Source organism: Scyliorhinus canicula, chromosome 1, assembly GCF_902713615.1.
Source record: "Scyliorhinus canicula chromosome 1, sScyCan1.1, whole genome shotgun sequence".
In the NCBI taxonomy this organism is placed as follows: domain Eukaryota; kingdom Metazoa; phylum Chordata; class Chondrichthyes; order Carcharhiniformes; family Scyliorhinidae; genus Scyliorhinus; species Scyliorhinus canicula.
In genome coordinates, this window is record NC_052146.1 from 126,599,630 (window position 1) to 126,618,464 (window position 18,835).

General features: G+C 43.7%; 1 long non-coding RNA gene across 1 annotated transcript in view; it reads left to right on the forward strand.

Moving 5' to 3' along the window:
- The first annotated feature begins 6,212 nt into the window (after nucleotides 1-6,212).
- The window catches only part of LOC119977586, a 66,882-nt gene continuing 54,259 nt past the window's right edge, over nucleotides 6,213-18,835 (forward strand). Inside the window, exon 1 of the long non-coding RNA XR_005463229.1 lies at nucleotides 6,213-6,406. This is a non-coding gene — a long non-coding RNA (uncharacterized LOC119977586). The remainder of the gene's footprint in view (nucleotides 6,407-18,835) is intronic.

An 18,835-nucleotide genomic window follows, 5' to 3' on the forward strand; every position in this document is an offset into this window, starting at 1 on the left:
TAGATTATATTCTAAAAAAAAGTAGTTGATTGAAGATGAAAGCTGTTGAATATTCTAAGTGCAGCAGCAGCATAAATGCACTTAAGTAGAATCCAAAGCATACAAGGTTCATTCAGGCGATACCACCAGTTTAGGATTCTATGTGGTTGTAAATGCTCCCTAATTCTGCTTCATAACATTCAACCTTGGAAAAATGAAGAAAACCGCTTACATGTTACAACATCCAGTTAAAATGATTAGAGTTTAATTTTAGGGTTGGTTACAACTTTCCATGAGAGGAAGAATTACGCCCCTTGCAGAGTACCTGTAGAAGGATCAATTTTTAAATCAATATTGTAGTTTTCAACTTTTAAAGAAGATTATAGTAATAAAGTGGATGATTTTATTAGAAGTTAATTCACAATCTATACTTTACTGGGTTATGAAAATGATTTTCTGGTTAATTGTTACATTTTTAACCCACAATGGAGAGAAGGCTTTTGAACTTAATTCATTTATTAAGCTTTTTAAAATAATATTCCAGAAGAATGCCTTGTCATTTATTAAAATAATACAATGAGATATAGACAGACTTTAATGTTGTGCAGCCACTTCTCAGGAGGGATTTGTACTCGCACACAGTATGGTACACACTGAAATGTTCTGTTGCGGCATGTCACTGTGCCTCACATATAAATAGCAATCATTTACAGAACTTCAGATTCTTGTTGTTAAACTCTTGTTTATATTCTGTAGAAAATATAAAGTTTGAATTTCATATTATTTTGAAATGTGACTGCAGGTAACAATGGAGAAACCGCACCAAATGGTAGTGCAAATCTGTAACTCTCTCCGACCGCCAAGCATACAGTGGCTGTGAAATGGGAGAGAATAGTCACATGGATCCTTTTTGTACTGTGGATTATTATTTGGTGTTCATTTGAATCTTAACTTCCTAACCCATGTCCTCTCCATCACCAAGACCATTTACTTCCACCTCCACAATGCAAACTTGAACTCATCCAAAACAAATTGCCTGTATCCTAACTCAAACCAAAGTCCCGATCAACTATCACCTCTTGGCTCCCAGTTCAGCCATGTCTCGATATTAACATTCTCATCTTTCTGTTTAAACCCCTCATGGCCTCAACACCTCCTCTGTAATCTCCTCCAGCCCTTCAACCTTCAGATCTCTGTGCTCCTCCAATTCTGACTTCTCACGTGTCCTCGATCTGTAGCAGGCCATTATTGGTAACACCACCTTCAGCAGTCTAGATCCTTTTTATTCTTTTTCTTTTGGTTTTTCCCATTTTACCTGGCATCACTGCAATGTTGCTGGACCACCTTCCTCCATCTCCACTTGTCAGTTGCATGTTCCTCTTCCAATTGACTGCATCTTTGCACCTCTCTTTTGGGCTGCCTTCTTTAGCCGTCCTTATCCATTGGATGACAACCATTGGCCATTCCTCACAGGGTTTGTGCACGGACTCTTTTGGGCACTTACAGGGTATGTCCTAACATGGGTCAATTTCCATTCACATCAACCGCCATTTGTATTTGTATGGATGGTTTTACTGCTAACCCTCCCCATTTATCTGGACCTGGGACTGGCACCAATACACACTCACTTGTCTACGCTCGTGGCAGGGTTCAGTTATAGAAACATAGAAAATAGAAGCAGGATGAAGCCATTTGGCCCTTCGAGCCTGCTCCGCCATTCATTATCATGGCCGATCATCACGTTCAATACCCTAGTCCCACCTTCCGCCCATATCCCTTGATCCCTTTAGCTAAGTGCTATATCTAATTCATTCTTGAAGTTACACAACGTTTTAGTCTCAACTACTTTCTGTGGTAGTGAATTCCACAGATTCACCACTCTCTGGGGAAAACTTTTCTCCTCACTTCAGTCCTCAAAGGTTTACCCCCTATCTTCCAACTATGACCCTGGTTCTGGACTCCCCCACCATCGGGAACAAGCTTTCTGAATCTACCCTGTCTAACACTGTTAGAATTTTGTAATTTTCTAAGAGCTCCCCTTTCACTTTTCTAAACTCCAATGAATATAATCCTAACCGATTTAGTCTCTCCTCATGTGACTGTCCCGCCATCCCAGGAATCAGCCTGGTAAACCTGTCCAGCACTCCCTCCATAGCAAGAACATCCTTCTTCCTATATGGACACCAAAACTGCACACAATACTCCAGGTGTGGCCTCACCAATGCCCTTTACAAGTTCAGTAAAACATCTCTAGTCCTGTACTCAAATCCTCTCTCTTTGAAGGCCAACATACCATTTCCTTCTTTACTGCCTGCTGTACCTGCATGCTTACTTACAGTGACTGATGTCCGAGGATACCAGGGTCTCGCTGAGTGTTCATGTTTCTCAATTTACACCCATTCAGATAATAATCTGCCTTCTTATTTTTCCTACTGAAGTGTATAACCTCACATTGATCCAGATAATTTTTGTTTTAATTTTAGAGTACCCCAATTCTTTTTTCAATTAAGGGCGATTTAGCCTGGCCAATCCGCCTACTCTGCACATCTTTGGGTTGTGGGGGTGAGACCCACACAGACACAGAGATAATGTGCAAACTCCACACAGACAGTGACCCGGTGCCGGGATCGAACCTGGGTCCTCAGTGCGTGAGGCAGCAGTGCTAACCACCGCACCACCATGCCGCCCAATATTTATCCACATTCTACTGCATCTGCCATGCATGTGCCCACTCACTCAGCCTGTCCAAAACCCACTGAAGCATCTCTGTATCCGCCTCACGGCTCACTCTCCCACCCAACTTTGTGTCATCTGCAAATTTAGAGGTAATACATTTATTTCCCTCATCCAAGTTATTAATATATAATGTGAACATTGGGGTCCTAGCACAGATCCCTGCAGTGCTCCTATAGTCACTGCCTGCCAATCATAAAAAGACCCATTTATTCTCTGCTAACCAACTTTTTAACCATCTCAAGCCATTACCCATAATCCCATGCACTTTAACTTTACATATTAATCTGCTATGTGAGACCTTGTCAAAAGCCTTCTGAAAGTCTAAATAAATCACACCCAATGTTCTCCCTGGTCAACTCTACTAGTTACATCTTCAAAGAATTCTATTAGATTGTCAAGCATGATTTCGCTTTTGTAAATCCATGCTGACTTTGTCTGATTGCACCACTGGTTTCCAAATGCTGTGCTATGAAACCCTTGATAATGGACTTCAGAAACGTCCCTACTACCACCATTAGGCTCACTGGTTTATACTTCCCTATTTTCTCTCTATCTCCCTTTTCAAATAGTGGAGCCAGATTCGCTACCCTCCAATCTGTCGGAACTATTTCCAACGACTAAAGAATTTTGGAAAATGAACACCAATGGATCTACTATTTTGAGGGCCACTTCTGGGATGAAGATTATCGGGCCCTGGAGATTTGTCCACTTTAAATCCCATTCATTTTCTCAAAACCATTTCTTTACTAATACTAATTTCCTTCAGTTTCCTACTAAAACATGTTTTTCTCAGAACTTTTGGTACATTATTCATGTCTTCCTTTGTTAAGACAGAAGCAATGTACAAATTTAGTTCCTCAGCCACTTTGTTCCCTGTTATGAATTCCCCTGTTTCTGACTGTAAGGGGCCTACATTAGTTTTTATTAACCTTTTTCTCTTTACATACCTATAGAAGCTTTTACAGTCAGTTTTTATGTTCCCCGTTAGTTTACTTTCAAATTGTAATTTCCCCTTCTTAATTAATCCCTTGGTCTGCCTTTGCTGAATTTTAAACTATTTCCAATCCTCAGGTCTATTGTTTTTTCTTGCTAATTTGTATGCCTCTTCTTTGAATCTAATACTTTCTCTAATTTCCCTTATAAGCCTTGGTTTGGTCAAAATTGCCTTTCTACTCTTGTGCCAAATAGGAATAAACAACATTTGGAGTTCAACTATTCATTTCTTGGATACCTGCCATTGCCTGTCCACTATCCTTCCTTTTAGTAATGTTTTGTAGTCCGTCATTGCCAGCTCATGCCTCATACCATTATAGCTACCTTTATTGAGGTTCAAGATCAACTACCTCACTATTCACCTTGACAAGGAATTCTACCATATTATGGTCACTCATCCCCAAAGGTTCTCTCACAACTTGATTAGCAACAAATCCTTTCTCATTGCACAACACCCAGTTCAAGATGCCCTGTTCCATTGTTGGTTCCTCAACATACTGGTTCGGAAAACTATCCCATATATACTCCAGAAATTCCTCCTCTTTTGTACTGTGACTAAGTTGAGTCACCAAATCTATATGCAGATTAAAGTCAACCATAATCACAGATGTTCCTTTATCACATGCAGCTCTGATTTCCTGTCTAATGCTATTCCCAATATTACCACGGGAATTTGTTGGTCTGTATAACAACCCTATGAATGTTTTTTGCCCTTTGATGTTTCTTAACTCCACTCAGCCAGATTCCACATCAACTGTACTAATATCTTTCCTCAATATTGTATCAATATCTTCCTTAATCAACAATGCAACTCCACCACCTTTTCCTTTCTGTCTGTTCTTCCTAAAAACCGAACAATCCTCAATGTTTAGTTTCCATTCTTGGTCACCTTGGAACCATATCTCCGTAATCTCAACTATAATCATATCCCTTTACATCTATCTGCGCAACTAATTCATCCATTTTATTTTGAATGTTCCATGCATTCAGGTAGAAAACCTTAAGGCTAGTCCTTTTAGCATACCTTGTCCCTTCCCTACTGTTTACATAGATAGAATTTACAGTGCAGAAGGAGGCCATTCAGCCCATCGAGTCTGCACCGGCTCTTGGAAAGAGCACCCTATCCAAGGTCAACACCTCCACCCTATCCCCATAACCCAGTAACCCCACCTAACTCTAAGGGCAATTTTGGACACTAAGGGCAATTTATCATGGCCAATCCACCTAACCTGCACATCTTTGGACTGTGGGAGGAAACCGGAGGAACCCCACGCACACACGGGGAGGATGTGCAGACTCCGCACAGACAGTGACCCAAGCCGGAATCGAAGCTGTGAAGCAATTATGCTATCCATAATGCTACCGTGCTGCCCATTTCTTGCAGTGTTATTATTTGATATAGGCCTTTGATTTCTCTGCCTATCACTTTTCTTATTCTCCTTTCTGTCTTTTTCTCTTGTTCTTGATTCCCCCCCTCTGAATCTTTACATTGGTTCCCATCCCGCTGCCATATTAGTTTAGGACCTCCCTAACCGCTCTAGCAAGTACCCCCACAAGGACATCAGTCCCAATCCTGCCCAGGTGTAACCCATCCAGTTTGTACAGGTCCCACCTCCCTCAGAAATAGTCCCAATGCTCCAGGAATCTGAAATCTTCCTCCTCACACCATCTCTTCAGCTGCGTATTCATCCGATACATCCTACTATTTCTACTCTGACTAGCACGTGACATTGGTCGTAATGTTGAGGTCTCTACCTTTGAGGTCCGACTTCTCAACTTTCTTCCCAACTCCCTATATTCTGCTTTCAGACCCCATCCCTTTATTTACCTATGTCGTTGGTACCGATGTGTACCACGACCACTGGCTGTTCACCCTCCCCCTCCATAATGACCTGTAACCGCTCCGAGACATTCTTGACCCTAGCACCAGGGAGGCAACATACCATCCTGGAGTCTCATTTGCGGCCACAAAAACGCCTATCTTCTCCTTACAATCGAATCCCCTATAACGATTGCATTCCCACACTTTTTCCTCCTTCCCTCTGCAGCACAACCAACAATGAATGAATTGCACCCAGCAATGAATTTGGCTATTGCTGCTCTCCCCTCAGAGGTCATACCCCTCAACAGTATCCAAAACGCTATATCTGTTATGCAGGGGAATGATCTTGAGCACTGAAATTTCTTCACTAAATCTCTCTGACTCTCTCTTTAGGCTGTTCTTTAAAATCTTCTTATTTGACCAAGGTTTTGGTCACTTGTCCGAATACCTCACTGTGTGGTAGCTGTAAAATGTTGTTTGCTATCACTCCTGTGAACTGCTTTTGGGTGTTCATATAGAGGATCTTGATGAACATGTACATGTTTCAAAATCTTATGTTCTGGGATTGATAGTGAGTTTCATTCTCAGTAGTCTGAAAAAAACCCAGATGACTACAAGGTGATATCTTTTTCTACGTTTCTATATTTCCCTCCCTGTCCAGACCTTCACAAGCGAATGGAGTGAAATGAAAGCCATTCAAGAAGGAGAAAGCAAAGCAGAAAGATTGGGGGAAGGTGGAAAAGAACAAATGAAAAGAAAAGTTTGGAGAGGCTTTTGAAAGCAGGTTGAGAGTTCCAAAAGACTGGCATTGTGCATGAAAGAATGGCTGGGAGAGCAAAATGAGCTGGAATGAGTGGAGGATTGGAGGAGTATCTGGTGAGTTTGGCAATGTATGGCTGGAGGAGACAACTAAGGGACAGTGCGCCCATAAAGAGATTTGAAAGCCAAGATCATGAAATCGATTTACTAGGCACAGGGATCCTTACATTCTGCTTAATATTTTGTTATGTAATTTGTGAGTAGAAATAATCTTTAGGGAAAGTGAGTTGACAAAGTCATTGAACATAATTATAAGTGAGAGTCAAATAGATATATATACCTGTAAGTGGAAATACAGTTATTGCCATATTGAGCAGCTCGACCTCAAATGTTACTGGAAGTCTTTTGTCAGATATAAATTACCCATCTTGGGTAGTGTCAGAAGAGTAACTTGGTTGTTGTTAAAATGCATATATATAAAGAAGGAAATGTGTAAACCAATTTACATCCAATTTTGTAAACAAAATATCGATGACAAAGTTTACATTTTAAAATATTCAAGTGTCCTTTCTCAACAATTGAAAGAAAATAGTGTACAATTATGTTTCCTAAAGCCTTTTCTTTCTTGGGACAGTGTTTATCATTGAAGTACTACACGGTTCATTTTAATAACATTGTACATCTATTTTCTAAAGGACAATCCAATGTGGATCAAATGCAGAATAGATAGCTGCAGATGAAGGGCACCCATTAATGATCCTGAAGTCCATTCAGAATGGACTCTGGTAGAATCACTAGATTGATGGTAAAGAGTTTCATTGAATATACCAGAACTGCTGTTTGACCATTAATTACCCATTTTGAGCTGGGCCAGAGAGTAACTTGGTAGTTGTTAAGACAAATATATATTTGTAAGTTCTTGAAATGTGTTCCGAGTGAACCCTTTGGATGAAATAACTCCAGATGTCAGTTCTGTTGCTGATAACCCCATTGTATTTAGAAACAGGAGATTATGGAATAAATTGGCTGGAAGGTGAGTGGACTTTTGTGGAGTTAGCTACAATTTTGTTTGGTGCAGAGGATTGAGATCAGTTCAAAATCTTCCAAGTAGGTGATATCTTGGATCTGTTCAAAAGTATTTCTGACACATACGCCCTTATTTTCCTTTAAAGCAAAAACAGATTACAGCAGAGATTTAGAGATAACTTGATCGTTGAGCATCAATTTAGAAAATTGCAAAAACTAACCATAGCCCTGTGCCAGTTGGGCATCACTGCATCATGCACATACTTGCTAATGCAATGCATGCAAAATTTACTTGTTTATATCACACTGTCTCACTAACATCCTCACCCAGCACATTAAATTTGTTTTTCCAATGTAGTGTTACAGATGCCAGTCTTGCACATTTGCATTTAAACCTTATCACTGGAACTCACCGATATGGTGTTAATTATTTCAGCTGACAGACAGATTTGACCAGTAATTGCTATCTCTGTTGCATTCAACGCCATTGGAACTAATTTGTCCATCTTATATTTCTATATAAAAGCAGCATTTTGCTGCATGTCTTCAGCAGAGAGATGGTACTCATCTCTAGTACTATAGAGTTTCATCTTGTGTGGGTTAAGGGTGCTGATGCAAATATAATGCTACCCCTCAATTACACTGTATGCTATTTTGATAATTATTGCTGCTGTGTTGCTGAGTTACATCATTTAATGGTATAAATCTGGCAACATGCCATTTTTCCAGAGGTAGAGGAGGAATGTTTGGCCACAATGGGAATACATTTGGGGAATATTATTTCCTTGTTGTTTAAGATTAACCAACATTAAGGTTCACCCCATCATTCTCCCCGTGCCTGCATGGGTTTCCTCCGGGTGCTCCAGTTTCCTCCCACAAGTCCCGAAAGGTGTGCTTGTTCGGTGAATTGGACATTCTGAATTCTCCCTCAGTGTACCCAAACAGGCGCTGTAGTGTGATGCCTAGGGGCATTTCACAGTAACTTCATTGCAGTGTTAATGTAAGCCTACTTGTGACAATTTTTAAAAAATGGCAAGTTATTATTTTGCCCATTTCCAACACAATGCACGAAACAGCAATTTTACACTCCCATTTGGGAGATGCAATCGGACTGAACAAAGGTCAGAGAGAGGACTACAACATTCTAATGCGAAATGGAGGATCCATGCTCTCTTCAAGTGGAGCTCCCTGTTGTGAGTGAGGGATTGCTTTATTTATTATCCTTTAACTCATTTGTTAACACCTACCTCTTTAACCAAACACTTTGTCATTTGTCCTAATACTTCCTTATGTGGCTCAGTGTCAAATCTACTTTGATAACACTCCTACAAAATGCTTTGGGACATTTAATTACATTAACGGCACCATATAAATGCTAGTTGTTATAAACTAACTTTATCTTGTGACCTTCCTGAAAGCTTGAGTGAGCTATGATGTACTAAAATAAATACACAATTAAGTGGCCAATCCAAAGTGTACTGCAACGATGTTGCCAAACAGCCAATCAAACAATATACATAACACTAATCCAACTAGGGATTCTCCAAAGATATGGTAGGACAATGATAAAGGCATAAAATAAGATTAGCCAAGAATGATGATTTCCAGGTGTGAGGCCACAGTGAGTTCCTTGCTCCATTTGAGAGGGAGCAGCTTACCCAGTTCCTATAAGATAAAACAGGTGTGGCTAGCTACTGTTCTGAATGTCAATACATGGCTACGTACCAAGGGAAACTGGAAGCATATGCATAAGAGAATGTCAAACTTGGAGGAAAGTGCCACGGTAAGGATGATCAAGAACAATCATAGGCAGCTGCATATCAACACTCTGTATGAAACCACTGACTTCAAAGTAAGCAAAGATCGCATGAAAAATAAGAAATAACAGGAGTAGATCTTAAGGCCCCTCGAGCCTGCTCTGCCATTCCATCTTATCAGGGGTGATCTTCTATCTCAACTCTGCTTTCCTGCCTGCACCCCCTCGATTCCACAAGAGATCATAATTCTAACTACTTCAGCCTTAAAGATACTAAACGATGAAGTAGACAATCCAAAGATTCATAGCTTTTTGAATGAACACCTCAGTCCGAAATGATCGGTCAGTTATCCAGAGACTGTGTTCCCACATTCTGGATTCCACAGCAAAGGCAATCAAGCTCTTAGTGTCTACCCCATCAAGCCACTTCAGAATTTATACATATTTCAATTAGATCACTTCCCGTTCTTCTGAACTCCAGAGAGTACAGGCCCAATTTACTTAGTCTCTCATTACAGGACAACCCTCTCATCCCGAGAAACAATCTAGTGAACAATCCTTGTGCCACCTTCAAAGTAAGTATATCCTTGGAGACCCAAAATGCGCACAGTATTCCAGATGTGGGTCGGAGTTTTCCAGCCATTCGCTGGCAGTGGAATTCTCTGGTCCCGCCGGCAGCGCACCCATACCCACGGGTTTCCTGGTGGTGGGAGTGACTTCAATGGGAATTCCCATTAACAGTGGCGGGAGCAGAGAATCCAGCCACCAGCGAACAGCGCACTGTCTCTTGCCACTGAGAAACACGTGGCTGGAAGGCCGGAGAATCCCTTCTGTAGTCTCACCAAAACGCGCTACAATTAGAGCAAGACCTGTACTCCAATCCCCTTGCAATAAAAGCCAACATACCATTTGCCTTTCTAATTATTTATTGTACCTGCATGCTAACTTTCTGTGTTCCTTCAGAGTACGTCCAAGTCCCTTTGCGTCAACTTTTACAAGTTTCACACCTTTTGAAAAATATTCAGCTTTTCTATTCTTACTGGAAAAGTGAGTAACCACAAACTACCCATAATATACTCCAGTTGCCAACTCATTGCCCACTCCATCTGCCACCTCACTGCCCACTCACCTAAACTGTCTGTAATCTCTCCTAATGAAGTCACGCCATTCACTATGTTTCCAGCTCTTGCAAGCCCCATAAAACCTCCTCCATGATTTCACTTCAATGTAACCATGTTGAAGTCTCAGATATGTTTGTCTATTTGAGTATTTTGACATATTTAACAGTAATTGCCAATACTACAATGCTAATGGGAAGTCAGCAATGTGATAGTTTAGCCCAGCAGAAAAACCCTGATTTAGGAAGATTCAACTGAGAAGGATTGAAGAGCCATTGTAATTATGCACACATGGTTGTTGACAATCATGATATCACTCAGTTGCTGAACAGCCGATAGTCAAAAAGCTTTATTGATATTTAAAATATCTGCTTATTGTCTTTTCTATACAATGGCCGTATTCAACATAAGACACTTCCATCAATGGTGTGGTATGGTTGATGTTGTTAAATATTGGGAAGGTTGGGGGCAGCATGGTGGCACAGTGGTTAGCATTGCTGCTTCACGGCGTCGAGGTCCCAGGTTCGATCCCAGCTCTGGGTCACTGTCCGTGTGGAATTTGCGCATTCTCCCCATGTTTGCGTGGGTTTTTCCCCCACAACCCAAAGATGTTTAGGGTAGGTGGAATGGCCATGCTAAATTGCCCCTTAATTGGAAAAATGAATTGGGCACTCTAAATTTTTTTTTAAATATTGGGAAGGTTGAAAATATTGAGTGGAATTTTCCCCCAAAATTGCTAAGGGAGCAATCCAGCGACCATGCTAGGCCCGAAGAGCATCGTGGTGCATTGTGGCCGATAAAAGCCGGGAAACCCCACTCCCAGCATCTACCTGACTCGTCACGCCTCGCATGATCTAATGTGATCTCGTGAAATGGTGCGATCTAAATCCCACACATTGTGCTAGGCATCACTTTTACAGGTACTCATGGGGGTCTCCCAAGGGAGCAGAGGCCCCCAGGTGCATGCCCTCTGGGCAGGGTGGTGCCACCTGGCACCTTGGCAATGCCAGCTTGGCATTTTTGCATTTGTGCGATGAGGCCGGGGTTGCTCTGTGTGGGTGTTGGGGCGGCCAAGGCCAGGAACCCTCCCATAGTGCGTTCGGGCTGGGCGGTGTCGGGGGTTGCTTCAGGGGACTCGGAGATTGGGCCGCCATTTAAAAATAGCATCCCTATCTCTTGCACTGGGGAGTTCCAGTGAGCGGAGGTCCTCAGTGTACAAAACGGGATTATGTGTGGCCCCGGCTGCATGTTCCCCGCAAAGGCCCCTTAAATAATGCGAGTCACGTTGTAAAGCCATGTGTTTCGCGGTGCTGAGAGCACCTGAAAGCACACGACTAAACATGCTTGCTATGGGACTTTGTTCCCAATTAGTTAAGTCACACCCTGTGTCATTTTGGATTGGAAAACTGGTGAGGGTCCAACCGGCTGTCCTGCCTTGATACCCATCGCAAATGCACCCACAGTTAGTCATTGATTTGGAGCTCGGGGCGATTCCTGCTGGGAAACAGATCTGCAGGACTAAAGAAACTGGCCGTTTTTAAACATCGCTCTGATCTCCAGACAACCCTACAGCCCCCTTCCCCCGTCTCACCAGCAGAGACCACACGCCCTCACTCATAGGCATCAGGCCACCCACCCCACTCCACCTCCTGTTGGTGGTACCAGTAGCCACCCCACTCCAAGTGATCGACAACCTGCTATGGGGTCGTCAATGGCCTCCCTCATGCCCCCCTTAGGCCCCCCCCTTCATGCCACCACTGGAATTCCCTGCTTTTCAGGGCCATGTCCTCTCTCAGGCCCTGCCCCTTGTCAGTGCCCTTTGGCATCCTGACACTGCCCCAGTACACTGGCATGCTGGAAGTGCCCCTAGCACCCTGGCAGTGCCAAACCAGCAGTGATAGAGAGCAGTAGTGTTTCGCACCATCCTCACGCTGTGCTGGCGGGGATGTTGAATCCCCGTGGCTGGGAGACACTGGCTAAAACCCGGATATGCATATTTGAATAAGTTTAAAAACGAATTTAAATATGCAAGTCTGGTTCATGCCAAGCGAAGGTGTGGACCAGATTGCGTCCGGTGCCGCGGGCTAGGAGGATCGTATTACATTTGGTGCCTGGCGCGAACCCAGTTTTGAGGTTCTCCTGCTATTCTCCAGGAATAACAGGAGATGTGCTGAGTGCAATGTGGGGGCAGAATAGCATCCATTTCATCGGTCCCTGTTAGAACATTTGTTCCCCAGTCACCAACTGCATCTATCTCCTTGGTAACTGTGGTTGAACCAGGCTGTTCGCAACCTTAGTGTCAGTTATGGCCCCATGATAAGCTCCAACAGCATCACTAAGATCACCTATTTCCACCTCGATAACATTGCTCGACTTTGTCTGTCAGCCCATCCTCTACTTAAACCCTCATCCGTGCTTTTCATACCTCTCGACTTGACAATTTCCTTGCTGGCCTTCACATTCTACCCTCTGTAAAGTTGAGATAATCCAAACCTCTACCTCCCATGTACATATTTGCACCCAGTCCCATTCCACCCACCATCCCTGTGCATGTCAACTTAATCTGGTTTGCGGTTAAGCAATGCCTCAATTTTTAAATTCTCAGCCTTGTTTTCAAAACTCTCCGTAGCTTCACCCCCCTATCTCCAACCCCTCAACTCTTCAAAGTCTCTGTTCCTCTAATTTTAGCTTCTTGTGTATCAATTACTCTGCCAGTGCCCCTAAACCTCTTCCCATCTTTATTTGCTCTCTGCCCATTTAAGACATCCCTTACAAAGCAAGTTCATGACTAAGCTACTGGTCATTCTCCCTGATATGTTCTTGTGGTTCCTGGTTCAGAGGCGGGGCCACTATCCTCTGCGCCACAAGACCACCTTTCCTGTAAAGTGTTTTAGGTTTATTACCTTAAAGGTGTCTGAATGCAAATTGGTAGTGTTGTAGTTCAACAATCTTTGAACAGTTAATTAAATTATTATTGTTATATTAAAAAAAATGATAAATCACCGGTTGGGATCCAGTACGTGCACAAACCTGGGAGAGAAACACTGTGTTCCTTGTACTACTATGATCATATAGGTTATCTGTATAAATGTCTGTCAGTAAGTGTAAAACACTGATTGTGCTTTAGCATGAAATAGGTCACATATTCTATGCACCAACTGTGCACATGAACCTATTGAGTGCCTTTTTTTCAATTGCTATTTGTGTCTTAGATCACTTGAGCTAGATGTTGGATCCTTTTTCACTACAAACCATGCCACAGTATTTGGAATCGTCACCACTTAAAGCCATAGCCCTTCCCACCCTGTAGATACTGGTTGCTGCATAAGATAAAGATGCATGGCATTAAGGGTAAAGTAGTGGCATGGATTGAGGATTGGTTAATTAACAGAAAGCAAAGATTGGGGATTAATGGGTGTTTCTCTGGTAGGCAATCAGTAGCTAGTGGTGTCCCTCAGGGATCAGTATTGGGCCCACAATTGTTCACAATTTACATAGATGATTTGGAGTTGGGGACCAAGGGCAATGTGTCCCAGTTTGCAGACGACACTAAGATGAGTAGTAAAGCAAAAAGTGCAGAGGATACTGGAAGTCTGCAGAGGGATTTGGATAGGTTAAGTGAATGGGCTAGGGTCTGGCAGATGGAATACAAAGTTGCCAAATGTGAGGTTATCCATTTTGGTAGGAATAATATCAAATGGGATTATTATTTAAATGATAAAATATTAAAACATGCTGCTGTGCAGAGATACCTGGGTGTGCTAGTGCATGAGTCACAGAAAGTTGGTTTACAGGTGCAACAGGTGATTAAGAAGGCAAATGGAATTTTGTCCTTCATTGCTAGAGGGATGGAGTTTAAGACTAGGGAGGTTATGCTGCAATTGTATAAGGTGTTAGTGAGGCCACACCTGGAGTATTGTGTTCAGTTTTGGTCTCCTTACCTGAGAAAGGACGTACTGGCGCATATGGTCGACGTGGCACCGGTTGGGGGCCATTGAAAGAAGCCCCCGCGGCAATTCTTTGGCGACAACCGGCCGAGTTCCTGCCAGCGTGGTTCACTCATGGTTCCATCCGGCGGAAGCTCAGAGTGGCGGCTACGGAATCAGTCCGTGTTCGCCCTGGTGGGGGGCGGGGGGATCAGGGCACCAGGCTCACGATCGGGGGCTACAGATCAGCGGGCGTGCGCAATCTCAGGAGGGCCTAAATTGTCGTGGCAGGCTTGCTGTGTGGGTCCGCCATTCTGCATGCGACCGCCACCGCAGGAGGGTGTGCAGAGGAGATTCACTAGGTTAATCCCAGAGTTGAGGGGGTTAGATTATGAGGAGAGGTTGAGTAGACTGGGACTGTACTCGTTGGAATTTAGAAGGATGAGGGGGGATCTTATAGAAACATATAAAATTATGAAGGGAATAGATAGGATAGATGCGGGCAAGTTGTTTCCACTGGCGGGTGACAGCAGAACTAGGGGACATAGCCTCAAAATAAGGGGAAGTAGATTTAGGGCTGAGCTTAGGAGGAACTTCTTCACCCAAAGAGTTATGAATCTATGGAATTCCGAGAAGCAGTTGAGGCTCCTTCATTAAATGTTTTTAAGATAGAGATAGATAGTTTTTTGAAGAATAAAGGGATGAAGGGTTATGGTGTTCAGGCCCGAAAGTGGAGCTGAGTCCACAAAAGATCAGCCATGATCTCATTGAATGGTGGAGCAGGCTCGAAGGGCCAGATGGCCTACTCCTGCTCCTAGTTCTTATGTTCTTAAACCTGCAGGATTCAATCTGACATTCGGCATGGAATGTAAAACGAGTTACTTTTCATGGGTGTGGAATGGGTAGAGGTGGTAATGAAGACTTACTAGCTGCTGCTCCGGTCCCCAGAGAATCGCGGGAAGGTGTCGGACCCAACGTGGGTATGACGCCCCATTCTCCGCCCCCGCGGATTGTGGAGCGGAGGCTCGGAGAATCCCGGCCCATATGTAGAGGAACGTAACCCTCAAGCTGCTGCCAGCTGCTTGCTAAGTGACAGAAGAATTTCCCTCATGCAAACAGGACATCCCAGGTGACAGCAATAAAAAAGTCACTGACACACACTGGTTACCCTGCAGGGACACAGAATACTTTGCATCTGATGGAAAAACAAGATGCAGATAGTGGAACGAGGTATTCTCCCAATTATTGTATAGCCAGTCTGTCCCTGGAGAGGCAGAATGGCTTGGACCTGCTATCTGTAAACTAGAAGGGCAACTATATCACAAGTTGGTCCACAGGAAATTTTGTAAGAGGTCTATATTCTACTTCTATCATTTCACTTTGGTGACAGTAGCATTTTGACCTCCAGCTTATCTTTATTATTGTCACAAGTAGGCTTACATTAACACTGCGATGAAGTTACTGTGAAAAGCCCCAAGTCACCACACTCCAGCACCTGTTGAGGTATACTGAGGGAGAATTAAGAATGTCCAAATGACCTAATAGCACATCTTTCGGGACTTGTGGGAGGAAACCAGAGCACCCGGAGGAAACCCACGCAGACATGGGGAGAACGTGCAGACTCCACAAAGATAGGGACCCAGGCCGGAAATCGAACCTGGGACCCAGATACTGTGAAGCAACAGTGCTAACCACTGTGCTACCATGCTGCCCTTTACACATATGTTGCACATAAATTGCATATATTACACATATATTAAAGCCATCATGTCTTTTTTATCCAACTTGATGTATCTGCTTAGTCATGTTGCCAATAATGTTGATGTTTTTCGGTCCCACGGAGCAGCGTCGCCAGTACTGTGGGTATTTCTATTTATCTTAGTGAACCACAAACCTTCCCTTATATCGATCAAAGGACCACGCAACCAGTCAGTTAGTTCAAAAGATGGTTTATTTACATACACAAGAGTTATCTCGACATGCAAACACAATATCTACTATGAGTTAAACTACACCTATCAGCTACAATGACCTATACTTAACTTCAGGGCGACCGGCACTGTGCAAATGGATAAGGCCTTTATCTGGATTTCACTTGGCTGGTTCGAAGAAAGTGGCTCTGTCTCTGCTGGGTTCATCCATCAGGTAGCGATCGTTGGTCTTGAACTTGGCTGGCTGTTCCTGCTACGATTGGGATGACACAGCCCGGATTCAAAAGAGACAGAACACATGGCTGTCTCCTCTTTTATCCCTCTGGGATTTTGCGCTCTTTGGGGTAGTCCTTAACCTTGACCCAATAGTTTGACAGGGCTCTGATCACTGTCTTCGATTTCGGCCAATAAAAGGGTGGGTGCCTTGGTGGCTGGGTGGGTCCTTCGCGGTCATTGACCTTGGCAGTTGGGCTTTCTGAGTAAGGGGAGTGGTGCCGATCAGCCTGTGGCTGTACCGGTTGCTTAATTGGAGTTCTATTGTCCTGGGAAAATGGGCCATTAAAATGCAAATGAGCGGGGGTTTCGATCAGGTCTGGTTACCTGTGTTTCAGATACACATAGGCTCTGTATCTGTCTGAGTCATGGGTTGGCCATAATTCCCATGCCATGGTCCTTTGCAGGTGGCCATCTTAGATGGCTACAGTCAGCAGTAATAAAGATTGATTGTATAAGAAAAGCACTCCCATATAAGAATGTCTAACTAATTATGATACCAGATTTGAAGGAAAGAATGTCCCCATAAATCTGGGTAGCTCATCTTTTAGTGGCTGGTCATCTTCTGCTGGACCTTTTCTTTTTATTCCAAAACCTCCTCTTTTACTTCATGTGACAAACTGCTGCTGCTCTTCAAGGAGATGTAAAACTATCCCACAACTGAATGTAATGTTGTCATCAGCATGCCAGTTAATCCGCACTTTTCATATGTGACTCCATAAATGCTATCTTCAGCTGTGTAGTTTGTTAGTGTAGTCCTGGGTAACAATCATGGCTTTTCTGGTTAAAAAATTGGCTTCAGTAAAGGCGCCGACTTTAGTTTCACTGTGTTCTAGTTATTACAGACCTGGAGTACAGGATAAAGAAAGTTTCCTGAGTGAACCTGTTTAAGATGAAGGAGAATCAGTCCAGTGTGGAATGGTTCAAATGACACTCACATGCTTGTACTTGTGGGGTGAAACACTGGAAACTCCCTACCTCAGACTATATTAAGCGTGGTGCTGCCAAATGGGAGGGTGTGGTGCAGATCAGTAGAGTGCCAGAGAAAGCTCTTACAAGTCTTGAAGATAAAATAATTGTGGATTGGAACTGGCGGTTACACTATAAACTACTCTTCATTTTTTCTAAATGTACTGATGGGAAATATTAATGTCGCAAGGAGTGGTAATGCATAAGACATGGATAATGCTTGATGTACTATGGTTTGATAAAAAGATCTATAGGTCCTTCTTTAAATATCAACTTCGGGAAATTCAGACCAGACTATTATTCAAAAGTATTTTTAAATGGCCAGTTATTTGAAATTGTCATTTTAGTAATCACAGAGCCTGGAAAGGAGAGCAAAACAAATGGGGAGGGATTCTCCATTTCAGAAACTAAGCGCACAATCCACTGTGCCCGAAAAACAGCGTGCCGTAGCACAGCATGGCTGTTGAAAGCAGGGTGGCCCCGCTTCTGGGATCTACCCAGTCAACCGTACCTCGAGAAATAGCGATGTGATTCCAACCCACAATGAACGGGATCACCTTTTGAAAAATCTAATGTGCAGATTCCTGACGTACCTGAGCCTTTGTGATTCATCCCCTATGCCTTGGAGAACTCCCCTCAAATGGCCCCACTGTATGCCCTTTCACCAGCTTGGTGCCCTGGTACTGCTGGTGCTGCCTGAGCACCCTGGCATGAGCACTGCCAGGTAAGCATTTTTTGCGCGTGCGTGATCGGGCCGAGGTGGGTGTTTGGGAGGGCTGGAGGGGACTGTTTTGAGGGCCTCGGAGATTGGGAGGCCATTTAATAATGGCGTCTCGATCTCTCGCTACAATGGGGAGTTCCAGCGAGTGGAGATCCCCACTGTACAAAACGGCCTCGGCCACATGTTCCCAGATCAGGTCCCTTATTCAATGCGAGTCGCATGGATTAGCCATGCGTTTCTTGGCACTGTGAGCACCAGGAAATGCACACACTCACTCGAGAACTTTGTTCCCTTTTGGGAAAACCGAGCCTTAAGTGTTGGCGTCAGGACAAAATCAGTAGATTTCTAGAACAGCAAAATTGGCGCTGCTTCAGGAGCAATTGTTCAACTATTAATGCGTTAGCACCAGCGCCACATGGAGAACAATGGATTCCAATAAAAAACGGTGTCAAATTCGCTGGGATTGATACTCGAGAGGCTGACAAGTTGCAGCTGTATATAAGCACCCCAAAGCGCACTCATCTCAGCAACAAGATGGCATCATGGAGAGCGGCACCCCAGTTTGCAGATGTGGAGACCCTGCTAGATGCCATAGAGGAGAGGCGGGCTACCTTGCATGACGGGGTGGGAAGGAGGCTACTACCTGCTGAAGTACACTGGGCCTGGGTGCAAGTGGCATGGGCGCCGTGGGCCCAACTATTAGTAGCGGACAGCAGTGCCGGAAAAAAATGCACAACCTCCTCTGGGCAGCCAGGGTAAGTAGACAGCACTGCTCCCCTGGCACTAGCCCCCATCCCGCACACCTGTAAACATTCTCCCACCCCCA